The sequence below is a fragment of the Onychomys torridus genome, chromosome 4 (assembly GCF_903995425.1).
Source record: "Onychomys torridus chromosome 4, mOncTor1.1, whole genome shotgun sequence".
Classification (NCBI taxonomy): Eukaryota; Metazoa; Chordata; class Mammalia; order Rodentia; family Cricetidae; genus Onychomys; species Onychomys torridus.
In genome coordinates this window covers 83,193,312-83,211,176 of record NC_050446.1, presented here as the reverse complement: position 1 = coordinate 83,211,176, position 17,865 = coordinate 83,193,312, and positions in this window count along the sequence as shown.

The window sequence follows — 17,865 nt, the reverse complement described above, 5'->3', positions numbered from 1 at the left end:
CAGAAAGAAGTTGGTTATCATAATACTGATGTCACAATTGCTCCAGTGGGCATGTCTTTCTAGGTGAGTAGATCTCAGAGTTCAAGTCTGGTTAATATAGGTGATAACTTTTCTCCTCTGGTGGGGTGCATAGCACCTTTCTACAGGATGAAAGCTAGCCAGTAGGGAGTGGAACTTTCAGGTCAGTATCAACCTGATTTCTCCATGTTCTATCACTCAAGTACATGCTGACTTAAGCAATAGGATCTTAATGCCCAGGCACATCCAGTAAAGGCAAGTCCAAGCCCCTCCCCCTGCCTGAAGGCTGCACAGAAGTGTCCCATCATAGGTAGCAGACTCCAAAAATGCCTCCTCATGCACCAAACATGGATTCTGATCCTACCGCCAGGGGACCCCTCCCCCCACCCCCAAGCAGGTCAGGCTACATAACTGTCTTGCCATGCAGAGGGCATAGCCCAGTTCATGCAGGCTCCATAGCTATTGATCCAATTTTCATGAGTTCCCACTAGTTCGATTCGGTCATCTCTGCAGATTCCCCCATCATGACCTTGGTGCACTTGCTCATAGAATCCCTCTCCTCTCTCTTTGGACTCCTGGAGCTCTACCTGGTGTTTGGCTTTGGATCTCTGAATCTGTTTCCATCAGTTACTAGAGAAAAGCTCTGTGATAACAGTTAGCATATTCATCAATCACAATACTGGGGTAAACCAGCTAAGTTCAAACACACTCTCCACTATTTCTAGTAGTCCAAGCTGGGGTCATCCTTAGGGAACCCTGGAAATTACCTAGCACCCAATTTCTCTCTATTCCCATGATGTCTCCCTCTATCATGGTATCTCTTTTGTTGCTTTTCAATTCCATCCCTGTTTCAGCTCAACCATCCCATACCCTTATGGTCTTATCCCCTATCGCCTACCCTCCATTGCCCTCCCCTCATTTCCAGTTTACTCATGGAGATCTCATCTATTTCCTCTTCCTAGGGTGGTCTATGCATCCTTTTCTGGGTCTTCATTGTTAACTAGCTTCTCTTGAGTTGTGGGTTGTAGTCTGTTTATCATTTGGTTTATATCTATATCTAACTTATGAGTGAGTGCATACCATGTTTGTCCTTCTGAGTCTGGGTTACCTCACTCGGGATGATATTTTCTAGTTCCATCCATTTGCCTACAAATTTCATGATGTCATTGCTTTTTTCTCTGAATAATATACTCCATTGTGTACATATACCACATTTTATTTACCCATTCTTTGGTTGAGGGGCATCTAGGTTGTTTCCAGGTTCTGGCTATTATGAATAATGCTGATATAAACATAGTTGAGCATATGTCCTTGTGGTATGATTGATCATTCCTTGGGTATATGCCCAAGAGTGGTATAGCTGGGTCTTGAGGAAGATTCACATTTTTCTGAGAAACCACCATACTCATTTCCAAAGTGGCTGTATAAATTTGCACTCCCATCATCAGTGAAGGAGTGTCCCCCTTGCTGTACTTCCTCTGCAACATAGCTGTGTTCAGTGTTTTTGATCTTAGCCATTTTGACAGATGTAAGATGGTATCTCAGAGTCATTTTGATTTGCATTTCCCTAATGACTAAGGATATTGAGCAATTCCTTAGATGTTTTTCAGCCATTTGAGATTCTTTTATTATTATTATTATATTTGTGTTTTAATTTTACACATCAGCCATGGGTTACCCTGTCCTCCCTCCTCCTGGTCCCAACCCCATTTTCCCTCCAGTCCCTCTCCTCCATTCCTATCTCCTCCAGGGCCAAGATTCCCCTGGGGATTCAGCTCAACCTGGTAGATTCAATACAGGCAGGTCCAGTCCCCTCCTTCCAGGCTGAGCAAAGTGTCCCTGTGTAAGCTCAAGTTTCCAAACAGCCAGCTCATGCACTAAAGACAGGTTCTGGTCCCACAGCCTGGCTGCCTCCCAAACAGTTCAAGCTATTCAATTGTCTCACTTATGCAGAGGGCCTGATCCAGCTGGGGGCTCCACAGCTTTTGGTTCATAGTTCATGTACTTCCATTCATTTGGCTATTTGTCCCTGTGCTTTTCCAATCTTGGTCTCAACAATTCACACTCTTACAGTCCCTCTTCTTTCTCAACAATTGGACTCCTGGAGCTCCACCTGGGGCCCTGGCTGAGGATCTCTACATCCACTTCCACAGTTATTGGATGAGATTTCTAGCATGACAGTTAGGGCGTTTGGTCATCTGATCACTAGACTAGGTCAGATCAGGCTTTCTTGACCATTGCCAGTAGTATACAGTGGATGTATCATTGTGGATTTCCGGGGACCTCTCTAACACTTTGCTTCTTCCTGTTCTCATGTGCTCTTCTTTTCTCATGGTCTGTTATTCCTTGTTCTCCCTTTCTGTTCTTGATCCAGCTGGGATCTTGTGCTCCCCTAAGCTCTCTTTCCCTTGAACCTTGCCTTTCATTACCCCCACTCACGTCGAGGTTGTTCATGTAGATCTCATCCATTTCTGTCATCCCTGTGTCTTTCTCAGGGTCCTGTTTCTTTGAGAATTCTCTGTTTAGCTCTGTAGCCCATTTTTTAATTGGATTGTTTGTTATTTTGATGTCTAGTTTCTTCAGTTCTTTATACATTTTGGAGATCAGTCCTCTGTCAGATGTGGTGTTGGTGAAGATCTTTTCCCATTATATAGGCTGTCGTTTTGTCTTATTTACTGTGAAGCTTCTCAGTTTCAGGATGTCCCATTTATTGTTTCCCTCAGTGTCTGAGCTACTGGTGCTATATTTAGCAAGTGCTCTCCTGTGCCAATGCATTCAAGACTACTTCCTACTTTCTCTTCTATCAGGTTCAGTGTAACTGGTTTTATGTTGAGGTCTTTGATCCACTTAGTCTTGAGTTTTGTGCATGGTGATAGATATGGATTTATTTGCAATCTTCTACATGTTGACATCCAGTTATGCCAGCACCATTTGTTGAAGATGCTTTCTTTTTTCCTTTGTACAGTTTTGTCTTCTTTGTCAAAAATCAGCTGTTCATAGGTATGTGGGTTAATGTTAGGGTCTTCAGTTCAATTCCCTTGATTCACATGTTAGTTTTTATGCCAATATGAAGCTGTTTTTTTTTTTTTTAAACTATACCTCTATAGTAGAGCTTGAGGTCAGGGATGGTGTTATCTCCAGAGGTGGCTTTATTGTACAGGATTCTTTTAGCTGCCTTGGGTTTTCTGTTTTATTTTATTTTATTTTTTAAATGAAGTTGAGTATTATTCTTTCCAGGTCTGTGAAGAATTGAGTTGGTATTTTGATGGGATTGCATTGAGTCTGTAGATTGCTTTTGGAAAGATTGCCATTTTTACTATGTTAATCCTACCTATCCATGAGCGTGTGAGCTCTTTCCATTTTGTGATATCTTCTTCAATTTCTTTCTTCAGAGACATAAAGTTCTTGTCATACAGGCCTTTCACTTGCTTAGCTAGAGTTACACCAAGGTATTTTATATTATATATATATTATATGTGCCTATTGTTTCTCTGGTTTCTTTCTCAGCCCATTTATCATTTGTATATAGGATGGCTACTGATTGTTTTTTAGTTAATCTTGTATCCTTCCACATTACTGAAAGTGTTTATCAGCTGTAGGGTAACTCATTTTAAATTCTTTATATATACATATACATATATGTGTGTGTTTTAAGATGCTTATAAAGTAGTATGTTTCTATATGATTTTTTAACAAGTGTCTTTAGTATCAGTAATTCTTCTCTCATCTCTTCCTCTGTCCTGCCCTCCAATTACCAATTCTAATTTAGCCCTTTCATATTCCATTATTCCTCTTTTAAGTCTTTATACCTGTGTGTTATATCCCAACTTCCTATGCAAGCCCTTCTTCCATGGCCCATTACTAATTTTCTGGTCTCTTTTATTATTATTAATAAAGCTTACATATCTGATCTTTCAAAGCTAACACCATAAAATAAAACAAAAACATTTTTTTTTTCTTTTTTATCATTTCTGGGTCTGGCTTACTTCATTCATAATGATTGTTCACAGTTTCATATATTTACCTACAAATTTCATAAATATTTAAAGTAAGAAGTAATTCAGTTGTTTTTAGAGAAATTCAATAAATCTGTGTTTACTATTATCTGTGTTTTAAAGATAAGGAAACCAAAACCCAGAGGTAAAAATCATTCAAATTATTTATCCAGGAAATGACATACTGAAAATTTTAGTCAAGTTGACTGAGATCTTCCCACTAATTGCTCTTAAATCCAGGGACCACTTATGAAGAGTAGCACTAATTCAATTATTATTGAATAATTCAAATATTATAATAATAATATATTTTGAACACTTGGTACTAGAAAGTAAATTTCTAACAATACCATTTATGATGATGGGTTTTAACTCTCAACCTAGAATTATGTGGGATGTGGTGATAATTGGGTACCCTAATAAAGCTTGCCTGAGGATCAGAGGACAGAGCCAGCCACAAGATTAGGCTGAGAGGTCAGGCAGTGGTGGCACACACCTTTAATCCCAGCACTTGAGATCTCATGCCTTTGTTTGGGAAGTACACATGCCTATAATCCATGAAGTAATATGGCAGGCAGAGAAAGGTATACAAGGCACGAGGAATCAGGAACTCCCTCTCTTTAGGCTGAGGACTTTGTAGAGGTAAGAACTAGTGACTGGCTATTCTGCTTCTCTGATCTTTCAGCTTTCACCCTGATATCTGGCTCTGTTTTTTTTTTTTTTATTAAAATACCAACAGTAGGAAGAGGTTCTTAATGAAGAATTATCTAGATCATGTTAGCCTGTGGGCTTGTTTTGGGGGATGATCTTGACCCATAACTGAGATGGGAGGATTAACATTACATGTGGTGGTGGTGGCACCTTTTGGTAATGGGCCTGATGAAAGGTTATGGAAGAAGGAAATTTTTGTTTTTAATCCTTTCTTGGTATTCAGTATTGCTGCTAAATTTAACTGGCTTACTGCTGCCACTGCAAATTCCTTCAGTGATATTGGAACAAGTTTATTCAGGAATCTAATATGGACTGAAGACTAGCAGGTATCCAAGAATCCTCTAGACTTTTGCTGCTACATTGGGACTCTTGAGTGGCTCAGTCTCTTGGCCTCTCCAGTCAGAGTCAGGTACTGTTATACTACTAAGACCTTATTCTGTAATCCAATCTAATAATATCTTCTTGTGATATATGTTAATGCTGTTTTGTTACTATAGAAAACTCTATTATAGTTTTATTCTTACAGTTCCTATTCACTAATCCATCAGCTGTCATTAGTCAGACTATGTGACACACTTCCAAAATGTTTCCAGATTTTCAATTAAATAACAAAAGGTCAGCAATTTTAATCCATTTTAGTTGTTCTTGAATGCAAATATGAGGGATGGTCAGTCTGAGTTACTTATTCATGACTGTGATGTATATTTAATAAACATTGGTTAGATACTTATAGTAATCAATCCTGATGCTTTTCAGTAGTCACATTTATAAATTCAAAATATGTTCTCTTTTGCCTCATTAAACATGTACGATAGAGGGTATTTGGGCAAGGGATTTGTGGACCACTGGCGAATGATTTGGTAATTTTCTTATCAGCTTCATAAAACCTGTAATTTAATTGTATGTCTCTGATAAATGAACACATGAACTTTCAGGGACCTTTGGGTTGCCTAAGAATAACACATCCATAAAATGTTAAATGTACTCATGCTGTGGAAGATCACTATGTTGTGCTTAAAATGGAAATCACGAGCCTCTTGTGATCACTATGCAACTACTTTGGGCGTTTTCAGGCTCACATGATAACTTTTTCCCTCCTTTTGCCCTTGCACCTATCAGTCCACTAGAAATAATCCATTTTGAAAAGATGACAAACAAGAGACCTTGGAATAAATTAGCACAAGTAAGCAAAGCCTAAGCATGAGGTGTGTTAATAATAAGGCCCCAGTTTAATTTGACATTAGATGACAAAACATGCAGAATATGAAGAGAGTTGGGGCAGACATGTCTCTTGTTTCCCAGAAGTGAAAGCAGCTCATACCAACTATTTACTGGCACTAAATTCCTTCTTGAAGGAATAAAAAAATAATATCAAATATAGGTGGCATATTTACACTTATATTATTTCCTTATAAAAAATCCATAGCCCTCTTAAGAAATAGACTTAATATTAAGCATTCCATTGGCTGAGTCCCATGCAGACTCTAATGGGAATCTGAAAAGAGCTTGCATTTGGTAATCAGTCTTGAGGGTTTTTTTTTTTTTATATTTTTCATAGTATTAAAAAATGTGGATCTCATTCTCCCTCTTTAATCCATTCCATGTGATTTGACTATAAATGGATATGTTCATATAATTCATGAAAAAGTTGACATTATAGTTCATTTATCTTAAAAAGTTCTTTGTCTACCTGAATAGATAGCCATACAATCAACAAAAACAAGTGTCAGCATCAAATCTGAGCAATGGACACTTTCAGTTCTAGTCACTGATAGCCCACATGTAATCAGCCTTATATTTGCAATTTTTGTGTGTTTAGTTCATTAATATTGTTACTTATTATTAATTATTTATAGTATGTTAATAATTGATAATAAGAAGCAATCAAAGCTCTGTTTTCCTGCAATCCACGTTGGTATCTTCTTTAATTCTATTCTTACATATAACCAGATTCTCTCTCCCTCTGTCTGTCTGTCTCCCTCTCTTTCTCTTGCTTTTTTTTTTTTTTTTTTACCATTGATGGACTCATACCACTCAGTGTAAAAGCAAATCAGGAACTATTTTCTATTCTTCATCTGATCTATTATTTCTCTAACAAATTCAGTATTAAACTGAATTATCTGCTACCCTGAGTTACAAGCAATCCTACTCAATTTAACATGCCCTGTTGGTTGTGTGAACACACTTTTAATGATTTACCAGTCTCTTGTAAGAATAAAATAATTCTGTGTTCCAGGAATGATTCTTTCCAATGTAGACTCAGAGAACAATTCCATAATCACAGTAGTCCAGGATATAAGACCCACAGTTCATCATAATTACAACCTAGCTAACTTTCATCCAATCAGGAAAACAGTAGAATATTCTAATGGGGGGAAAACTTTTTAAAAGTGAAAAAATTTATTATGCTCTTAAAGTCAACTTGGAAATACCCCAAAGTTTAAGTTATACAGATAAGTAGTCTCAGTTTTGTTTTACATGAGACACCATTTGGAACAGACATTATCGTTGAATTCAAATATTTACATGCTATTTTCTGAGTGAAGGAAGGGTCTTACTTATATAGTAATAATTACCTAAACAAATTCTGAGTTTTAACAGAAACACACCAGCAGAATTCTTTCAGTGGCTCCTAAGTTACTTCACATAGGATTTCATACACTATGTGACAAATGGGGATTCTCAGACTACGTACATGATGAGCAGCAATGGTGATAGGATTTTCCTTGATGGAGGCAGTTTAGAAATAACAGGAAAAGTACTTTCTGAGGCATTTACAGAAGAAAATAAACTTGAAATGCTGGTTTTAAAGCCATTACAATGAATCAGTAGGAAAAAGCACTTACTCTTCAATTCATAATCAGAGTGCCATCCTTGGAACCTGTGGTGGCAGGAGAGAATTGACTGCCACAAGTCATGCCCACACACAATAAGTAAACAAATAAACAAGAGGAATTACAAAAGATGCTCCGTTCTCCTTCTAACCTCAGTAATAGTCTATGAAGTAATTCTGTCTACATTTTTAGTTTTCAATTTTCTTGACAACCACTTATAATTTGTTCAATTTCATTGTTATCCAACTTGTTTCTATAATGTCAGTTACTATGTTAGAGTGTATTATAGTAACACTCTTTATTCTTTACCCAGCTTGTTGACATACACTTTTCCAATAATTTTGGAGTCCTGTTACTAATGAGAACTGTGCTTTTCTGCCTATTGGATCTAAGCGTAGCCATGACATTTACATGTTGTTGATGATGTAGTTTTAGAAGGTAAGAAATAAAAATAACTTGAAAAGTGTTGTGATACTGGGTTTCTCTTCTTGTAACCTTGACTTTACATGAGAATAACATTTTTGGACTAGGCTGCTTATCCAGGAAATAGGATAAAGCATACACCTATGCTGAGTGAACCTACACTGGTTGAACCTGACCCACTTCAACTGTTTCATAGCAAAACAGATTTTATGAAAATAAATAATTGCTATGTTAACTGCTAATTATTTCCAAAGTAGGTCACTGAATGTGTGGCGTTATCATATTATATACTTAACTATTATTGCCATGAGTTTATGACCAGCAATTCAGTGGCAAAAGAATATTTTAGTCTTTATAAACAGCATGTAAATATTTTAATTCACTGATAATGTCCATTCCAAATGGGGTCTCATATAAAACAAAACTGTATAATTTAAACTTTGGGATATTTCCAAGTTGACTTTAAGAGCATAATAAATGAAATCTGCAGAAGCAGAAAATTAATTAGGTAGAATGTAGAACTCTAGATAAAAATCTTAAAAGTATATTATCATTTTTGTTACTTCTCTTAGAAAGTTTAAAATACTGAAAGAAGCTTAAGAAAACACTAAAGCAAATTATGAGCATAATTTGCAAGGAACATGTTGTCTGTAAACTCTTTGGTTTGTATCTTTCATCTCTCCAGTTAGAAGAGGAATCTTTAATTTGCATAAGTGCTGGAGTGCAGATTTATTTTCTAACCATTAAGAAGCTTGGTCTCAGAATGAAGACCAACAGTGTGGTATGGTTACAAGTCCCTTTGAGAAGACATTTGAGAAAGGATACCTAGCAGACTGAATTGCCCAAAAGGTTATCTAGAAAGGTTAAGACTAAGATGAACTAATTATAATAATTAGGTGTCCATTATATTAACCTATATGGCTATCTATTAGCCATCTAATTCTCTTATAATTCAATAATTGACCCATAACTCATACTACATATTTCTTTTTTTAGGTTGTATTGATTCTTTTTTTAATTTTATAATTAATTTAATTTTACATATCAGCCACAGATTCCCCTGTCCTCCCTCCTCCCTCCCCCCAGGCCTTCCCTCCAATCCACTCCCCATTCCCACCTCCTCCAAGGCAAGGTCTCCCTTGGGGATTCAGATCAGCCTGGTAGATTCAGTTGAGGCAGGTTCAGTCCCCTCCTCCCTACACCAAGGCTGAGCAAAATGTCTCAGCATAGGCCCTAGGTTCCAGAAAGCTAGCTCATGCACTAAGGACAGGTACTGGTTTCCCTGCCTGGGGGTCTCCTAACTAGTTCAAGCTAATCAACTGTCTCACTTATCCAGAGGGCCTGATCCAGTTCCATGGGGGCTCCTCCACTATTGGTTCATATAGTACATGTGTTTCCACTAGTTTGGCTATTTGTCCCTGTGCTTTTTCCAATCATGGTCTCAATATCTCTTGCTCATATAATCCCTCCTCTCTCTTGCCGATTGGACTCCTGGAGCTCCTTAGGTCTCTGCATCTGCTTCGATCAGTCACTGGATCTCCCTGGGTATGAACAGAGTCACTCACCATACTAAGTATTTCAAGTGCTGAGTAGCCATATGTAATTAGTGGATACATTGTTGGAAGAAACAGATATTTAAGCATGTTGTACTCTTAATTTCACTAGCTTTGGGTAGTTGGCTGGGTTTATCATACCGATGATAATTCTCTTCTTGTTGAGTGGGTCATGAGTCCCAGTTAGAGTGCTGTTGGTTATGACAAAGGTGAAGGTGCCACTATTATACCCTCATAGTTATTATGACAGTCTAGCTCATTGTTGTGGTTCATAGGCATCATAGCTGGGTAGATTGTAGGTTGTGCGTGTGTGTGTGTGTGTGTGTGTGTGTGTGTGTGTGTGTGTATTCAACAATAGTTAATGAAAAAGAGGAGAAAAGTTTGAAAGAGAGCAAGGAGAGCTATACTGGTGAGTTTGGAGGAGGAAAGGAAGGAAGAAATGGTGCAATAATAATATCAAAAATAAAAATTAAAATATTTTACCTTAATTATAGTCAGTTACATTAGACTCTCAAAGCCATTCAGCAAATCTTAGAAAATGCAATAGGCAACTTGATTTACATATTACCGCCATTCTGGATTAAGAAGTTCTTGAGAAAGAAAGTTTATGACAATTGGGCATCCTACATCTACAAGCAGAAAACTGTTCATCCATAAGAGCATATATTCCAGTGGCCTCCTCACAAACAACATTAATAAAAAACTCAAATAGAAAATGATGTCTCTAATGTCAGAGACATGAAATATGGAAAACAATGTGCTGTATATCCAAACATAGAGAACTTAATTAGTGTCATGTAAGGTAAAATTCTCGGCCCTAAAAACAGGGCAAGACAACAAATTCATAATGTAAATCTAGAATTGCATTGATCTAGTAGATGCTTTCTGATTTATACTCTTTAAATATTCATGTAATTTCCATTTTACCCTTATATGTTAGCTTGTGTGAATTAACAATCATTTTTCATTGTACTTACACACCAAGAAAAGCCCATTTTAACCTGATATATTGAACATTCATGGTATCGTTTAATGTTTGATGGAAATTGTAGGTTATAGTAGTCCCAATAAAAAGATAAAGTACAGAGCATATTTAAGTGACCTCACATGTGTACAAGCTAAAGCAGATGCTCTTCCAGGAACCTGAGAATATCAAGATTCACAATTGTAAGCTATATCATTTTGAGGATTTGTCAGCATCAATGGCAGATTTCTTAGCAATTAATGCAATAAGTAATTCTTAAATTTTATCTAGGTCTCTGGAATATATATTCCTGACCGCCATCTCTCTTCCTATATGATTTGTGTGATCGGTTTTCTTTCTGTCTTCTACATGACTACTTTATGGTCACTGTCAGCTTTCTTTGAACTTTGTGTTTTTACTTTCTTTCTCCTTAAATGCAGCTTATGCTAATTTCTTAAAAATGTCTTCTTCATTCCATGAACTTGGAGATAATTCCAATTTTCATAGCAATCATTCCCCACTACACTTAGAAATATATCTGACATATTTCTTGGAGGTATTTCCATTTTTTTCTTTAGTACTTTCTTAGTAGTTTATGATGTCTGGTTTCTGGTTTCTACAAGCAATACCAGGATTTACCTACACTCTAGAATATTTAATCATCAGTGCATTATTTAACATGCATGTGTTACAGGATATAGATCAATGCAAATTCCTTAACTTTACTCCTAAATCTTTACCACATTTTGTGTTTCTTAGCTCAGTGGATGGCAATATCACTCAAATATTAGCCTATACTAGGACCCTCATTGATTACTACAAAACCCTGCTGATTGTATACTCCTTACTATATTTACTTAAAATTGCTTCAACCAAACCCTTTAAATTCTTATCTGGCATTTTTATCACTTTTAAAATTCTTTGACAGTTTCATTCATACACATAATGAGCATGGGAGGTTATTTAATGGAGCATGGGTAACTTGTTACTGACTATAACACTGAAAAATATGTCACCCTTCTTCCAGCATTCATTACCTATCAATTGTCCTCCAGGGAGGAGTAGGGACTCATGAGTCGATGTATCACACATGATGAAATGGTGCCAGGATCTGTCTTGTGCAAGTAACTATAACTTCATTGACTTCATTAATGCATTTATCAAGTCATATCTACCATACTTCCCATGCTTAGGGATATTGAACACATCTAAAAACAGTTATCATACACTTGTGTTCCAGTTTTATAATGTCTCTTCAATTCATTAGCTTATCTGCTGATTGGGAAGTTTATATCTATGGTATTTATTTTCTTTAAGTTCTTTGTGATTTCTTTATAGTAACCTCTTGTTTGAAGCATGCTGGTAATGATTCTGAGAAGTAAAGAAAATTATCAGCAGATGATATCTTGTGGGGTGCACTTCTTATCCATCATCTAGATCTTGTGTTCTATGATGTCCCCTGAGCTTTGGATGGTGTTATACAAATGTTCCATTTAGTCTGAACACTCCACTGTCACTCATTCTCAGGACTGAAGCACTTATAAATCTTTTTAGTAACTGTCACTTTCCCACTATAGTGAGAATCTTGTCTCTGAAAACTAAGAACAGCAGTAGCAGATTCCACTCTTTGGCCTATGAACTCCATGACCACTAGAGTTGAGTAGGTTTACAGTGCTGAGAAAGAAATGTATCTTGTGAAGCAGACCTCAAATCCAATCAGAAGGTGGTTTGTTACCCCCAATATTGATGCTGCTACTGCTGCTGTGGGCTCATATTGCCTAGAAAATTGTTATTGTTCACAACTAGGTAAGACTTTTCTCTCCAACAGCCTGTATAGCATCTGAGCACAATATGAAAGCTATTGATCAGGGAAGAAGTATCCAACACAGTCTTAGGTGATTTCTTCTTATTCATATACAGTGTTTGTTGTCTTCAGCAATAGGGTCTATGACGAAATTTTGGTAGTCACCAGAAGCAATAGCAACAGCCTACATTTCTTTGGGGGACTCTGAGACCTATCCGATCAACAACTTATACAGAAGAATCTCATGTCTGACATTGAAATTTTGTCTTAATAACTTAGGAATCCTGGAAGTACTATTACCTGCTCATGCAATCCACTTTTCTTAAAACTCATTTTTTAATTTAATTTTTAATTTGCTCATAAAAATAAGCTTCCATATGTGTTTTATTTATGTTTTAATGTTCATTACTCTTCTCCATAAATCCCCTATTGCCAAATGCTCCCTTTTCCCTGCTCACTGAAACACCTCCTACACCTTTATTAGTGCTTACTCTTTGGACTTTCATATCACCTGTATTTTTTATCTTCCCTTTATTGGGGCTTCCCCCATCTCTCTACCTAGTGGTTAATTTTGACTTTCCTAGTCTCTACTAGTATACCAAATTACACACGGTACTCTAAGAATTCATAGCTAAGATCCACAAATAAGAGGGAACACACCACATTGGTCTTTCTGGGCTTGGATTCACTTGGCATATATTTTCAAGTTCTATGATTTTATATTAAATTTTCATTGTTTCATTTTTCTTTACAACTCAACAAAATTCTCCGTGAAAGTACTACAGTTTCATTATGCATTCATCAGTTGATGGACATGTGTGCTGGCTCCATTTCCTGGTTACTGTATAGAGAATGAGCAAATAAGGATCTATTGTATCTCTGTAATAGGGTGAAGATTATTTTGGATGGATGCTTAGGGACACATATATAGCAAGATCAGTAACAGATCAAATGTTAGCTTGTTGCAGATTCTCAGCTCTGATTTCCACAGTGGTTGTATCTGTTTATACCTCTACCAATGATGAAAAACACTCCTCTTTAATCACAGCCTTGCTAGCTCCTAATGCTAGCTAGCCATTTTGATCAGGATCACATGTAATTTCAAAGTAGTTTTAATTTTCATTTCCCTGATAGGGATGTTGAACCCTTTTAAAAGTATTTATTAGACATTTGTATTTCTTGTTTTGAGAACTCTTGTTGAATTTTTGCTTTGTTCAGCCCATTTGTTGTTTTTAATTAAGGTGGTTTTTTTTTTATAGATGTTTAGCTTTTGAGTTCCTTGTATATTTCAGACATTACTCCTCTGTCAGATATAGAACTTGCCATAGTCTGCATCTTTATTCAATTCACAATTTCTTTTGAAAAATAGGAGTTTTTTTTTTAATTTTATGAAGTTCAACCTGTCAGTTGGCCCTATTTCCTGAAGTATCAGAGTCTTACTCAGAAAGACTCTATCTTGCTTGTAGTGACTATAATCTTTGTTCATATTTTCTTTACATTGCCTAAAATATTGTGTTGTCTCTTTAAATATCTGATTATAAAAGCTCTGTTCCATGATGACAGATGAAACTTATCCTAAACATTGTATTATTAGGCCTATCAGAACAGACAGGCTACTGGTACCTCTCCTGCTGGGTAACCTCAGTGAAGACTTCTCTTGACACCCAAATCTGCTCTAAGCTATGCATAGATAGGTGTGCTTGTATTTACCATGCTTAGAATACACTTTTCCTCCTGAAAAACAGGAATTTTAGTTGTATTTTAAAGAAGCCAGACAGATTCCCACCTTTTAGTCCTCACAGCTACCATGGACATTGACAGATATTAGGCACTCGATAAATTTGTGAGATGCTGAAACAGACTCTGATTTCAACAGCTGATTACCTGCAAGTGGAGTTAATGTACTAACATTCACCACATGACAAAGAAAAGATAGAAAGGCTTTGAATTAATGAAAACCACCCACTCTGGCCTCATCATTCACAATGCAGCATCATGTTCCAGATTCCACAGGTGCAATGCTTACATTTAATTGCACTGATCCAACTCCCTTTATGCTGAATGCCTGTATATATCATCCTCTGGGTAGGATCAACTCTGCAGTTTCAGATCCATTTGTTTCAAAACCCCAGGAGGACTCTGTGTTCTTGTGTGACTTCTTGTTACTTCCTGATGACTCACAGAGTATAAGAGCAATGAAAGTAGATGCTGTACAAATAGATTCTCCTGGGAAGAAAAATTCCTCTTTAAATCAATTTAATTTTCCAAGTTTTGTTTGAAATGTGAGCAAAGCAAGTTGCATCTTTGTTTTAAGGAACTCAGACATCTTTGCAAGTCCTTTAGTCTTAAAATGTTCTTGAAACCTAAAATGATTCCCTTTAACCTACAAATTTGATCATTCTAATAGCGTGGTAAAATATCAAAAGCTAACACTCATTTGTTCTGCTTTTATTGACAACCCAGTGGTACAGTAGAAAAATAATAAATGCTAAAATGATGGATTTCTATAGAGTGTATTTTATCTACAGAACTAGAAAAATCTCATATCCTACACTGTACTTATTTATTAGGTTAACATGACATAAATGTAGAAGTTAAATAGGTTGAAACAAGAGACATAAGAAAACAGTTCTGTTCAGCCAGGCCTCCAGGCTTAGCTTCCTGTTTATATTCTCCAAAACACATTGTCCCACCCACATCTAAAATGTTGGCTCATAATCTTTTGAACAATGGGCATATTGGCAAGTTCTCTCAGTTGTCCTCTGGCTAGGAAGCTTTTCAATGAGAATGACTCCCAACTGACCAATGTTATGTTTTGAATACACACTATAATGAATCAATTTACACAGGCAAACATTGGCTCCCCTTACCAATTTGATTTTCTAAATCCTACAAAGAAAGGCCAGAATTCATTAGCTTGGCTCTCTAAGCCTTCTGCCTAGATCCCCTAAGCCGCCTTTTTCTGAACTCTTACCAAACATGTTGCAATGTATATTCACTGAATATTAATCCTGGAAAGGAGGATAATTCTAGGCTATAATACATTACTCCCTTACAGATTTATAATGCCAGTTAGCATAAGAGCTCTGAGAAGGCCTTTTATAGTAAAACTGTGCCTTTCTTATTTAATCTAGCAGTTTTCAGACATTGTTGGCCATAGATTCACGTTATTTATATTTAGCTTCCCCAATACTATTATTTTTCTTTAGTTTTTAAAATTTTTCTTTCTTGTTTTAAATTGTATTTTTATTTTATAATTTAATTTAATTTTACATATCAGCCATGGATTCCACTGTCCTCCCTCCTCCCGCACCCCCCAATCTCTCCCCACCACCCCCCATTCCCATCTCCTCCAGGGCAAGGACTCCCCTGGGGATTCAGCTCAACCTGGTAGATTCAATACAGGCAGGTCCAGTCCCCTCCTCCCAGGCTGAGCAAAGTGTTCCTGCATAGGCCCCTGGTTCCAAACAGCCAGCTCATGCGCTAAGGACAGGTCCCAGTCCCACTGCTTGGGTGCCTCCCAAAGAAACTGTTTTATTCATTTTACATACCAATCACAGATCCACCTCTTCCCTCTTCCTACCTCTCCAGCATCACCCCACAATCCATCACCTATTCCCTTCTATAAGAAGGTAAGGCCTCCCATGGGGAGTCAGCAGAGCTTGGTACATTCAGTAGAGGCAGGTCCAAGTCCCTCCCACTCCTGCATCAAGGCTGTCTAAGGTGTCCCATCATAGGTAGAGGGCTCCAAAAAGCCAGCTCATGCACCAGGGATGGATCCCGATCTTACTGTCAGAGGCCCCTTAAGCAGATCAAGTTACACAACTGTCTCACTTATGCAGAGGGCCTAGTCCAGTCCCGTGGAGTCTTCACAGGTTTTGGTCTAAAGTTCATGAGTTCCCTCTAGTTTGGTTTGCACTGTATGTTTCCACATCATGCTTTGATGCCCCTTGCTCCTAGAATCCCTCTTCTCTGTCTTCGACTGGACTCCTGGAGCTCGGCCTGGTGTTTGGCTGTGGATCTCTGAATCTGATTCCATCAGTTACTGGATGAAGGCTCTATGATGACATTTAGGGTATTCACTGATCTGATTACTAGGGTAGGCCAGTTCAGACACTGTCTCCACTCTTGATAATAGTCTAAGCTGGGGTCATCCCTGTGGATTTTTAAATGGAAATATCTTTGATAGTTTCATACATGTATACAATGATTTTATGTCATTTTAGTCACTCTTACTTAATCCCTTTCCCCTTGTAACACTTCTTCCTTTCTATTGCCTCAGAGGTAATAATAATAACAATGTTAATGACTATAATAACAATTATAAAAAATGCTATGAACAGTGATTGGGACACAGTATATGCTCACTAAACAACAACAGCAACAATAATAATAACATTAATAATAATTAATAATAATATTGTTATTATTGTTGTTGTTGTTTAGTGAGCACATACTGTGTCCCAATTACTGTTTTTAACATTATTTTTTATAATATCACACTCTTATTTTTTAAATAATTTCTTGCATTTTTTATGGAGCTACTTTCACTAGAACAGGAGAATTCTTTAATATGCTATTCTGCTTTGGGAGAAATTGCAGTATTTTAATACAAAAATGTTATATCTATACTACTATGTATTACTATTGATATTAACAATAGCAATCATAAAATTCAGATTTTTATAATTATTACTCCCTGGAATTAATGCCACAGAAGAAAATTATTCTGTTAATTTCTGTTCTAATATGCATTCTTTTTCTGTGATAAACACCATGATAAAAATCAATTTAGGGAAGAAAGAGATTTTATTTCAGATTATACTTCCATGCCACAAGTCAGAGTAGGAATTCAAGCAGGAGCTGAAGCAAAAGCCATGATGGAATCCTGCTTACTGGCTCACTCACTCTTAGGCAATCATCCAGTTTCATATACAGTCTGGGTCCACCAGCCTAGCGATGATGCCAATTGGTGGATTGGGTCCTCTCACATTAATCATCAGTATGACAATCTCCAACAGTCATGGCCACAGGCCAATCTTATCTGGGAAATTCCTCAATTGAGGTTCCCTCTTTCCATGTGACTTATGTTGTAATTCCTTGACAATAAAACCTAACCAGCACAATTACTTTAGTATTTTTTGAAAATTTGTCTTATCACAAGATGATTTTCCGAATAATTTTTTATTTGAAAATGGGCTCCCTGAATAAAACAATCCTCTTTGTATTTTTCCATCATGTGGTTGCATTGCATTCCTTCAACCACTGTTAGACTAGACAAAAGCATATGACTAATTTGGACACACTGGACATTTAAATGGCATGTGGTACAAAGTTGAATCTTTTAGCTCCCCAATGTAGCTTACTTCATTCTACCTGCGTTGGTTAAGTGGTTGTGGAAATGCTACATTAAAATTCTGCCAGGCTCATGTACCCATAGGTCAGGCCACAACTAGCACAAGGCCTGATAAGTGCAGTTTTAAAGACATAGCTATTTATGAACTGCATGGAATGCATGGCAGGTAAGTCACTTACTTCACAAGCATGAGAATCTGGGTTTGGT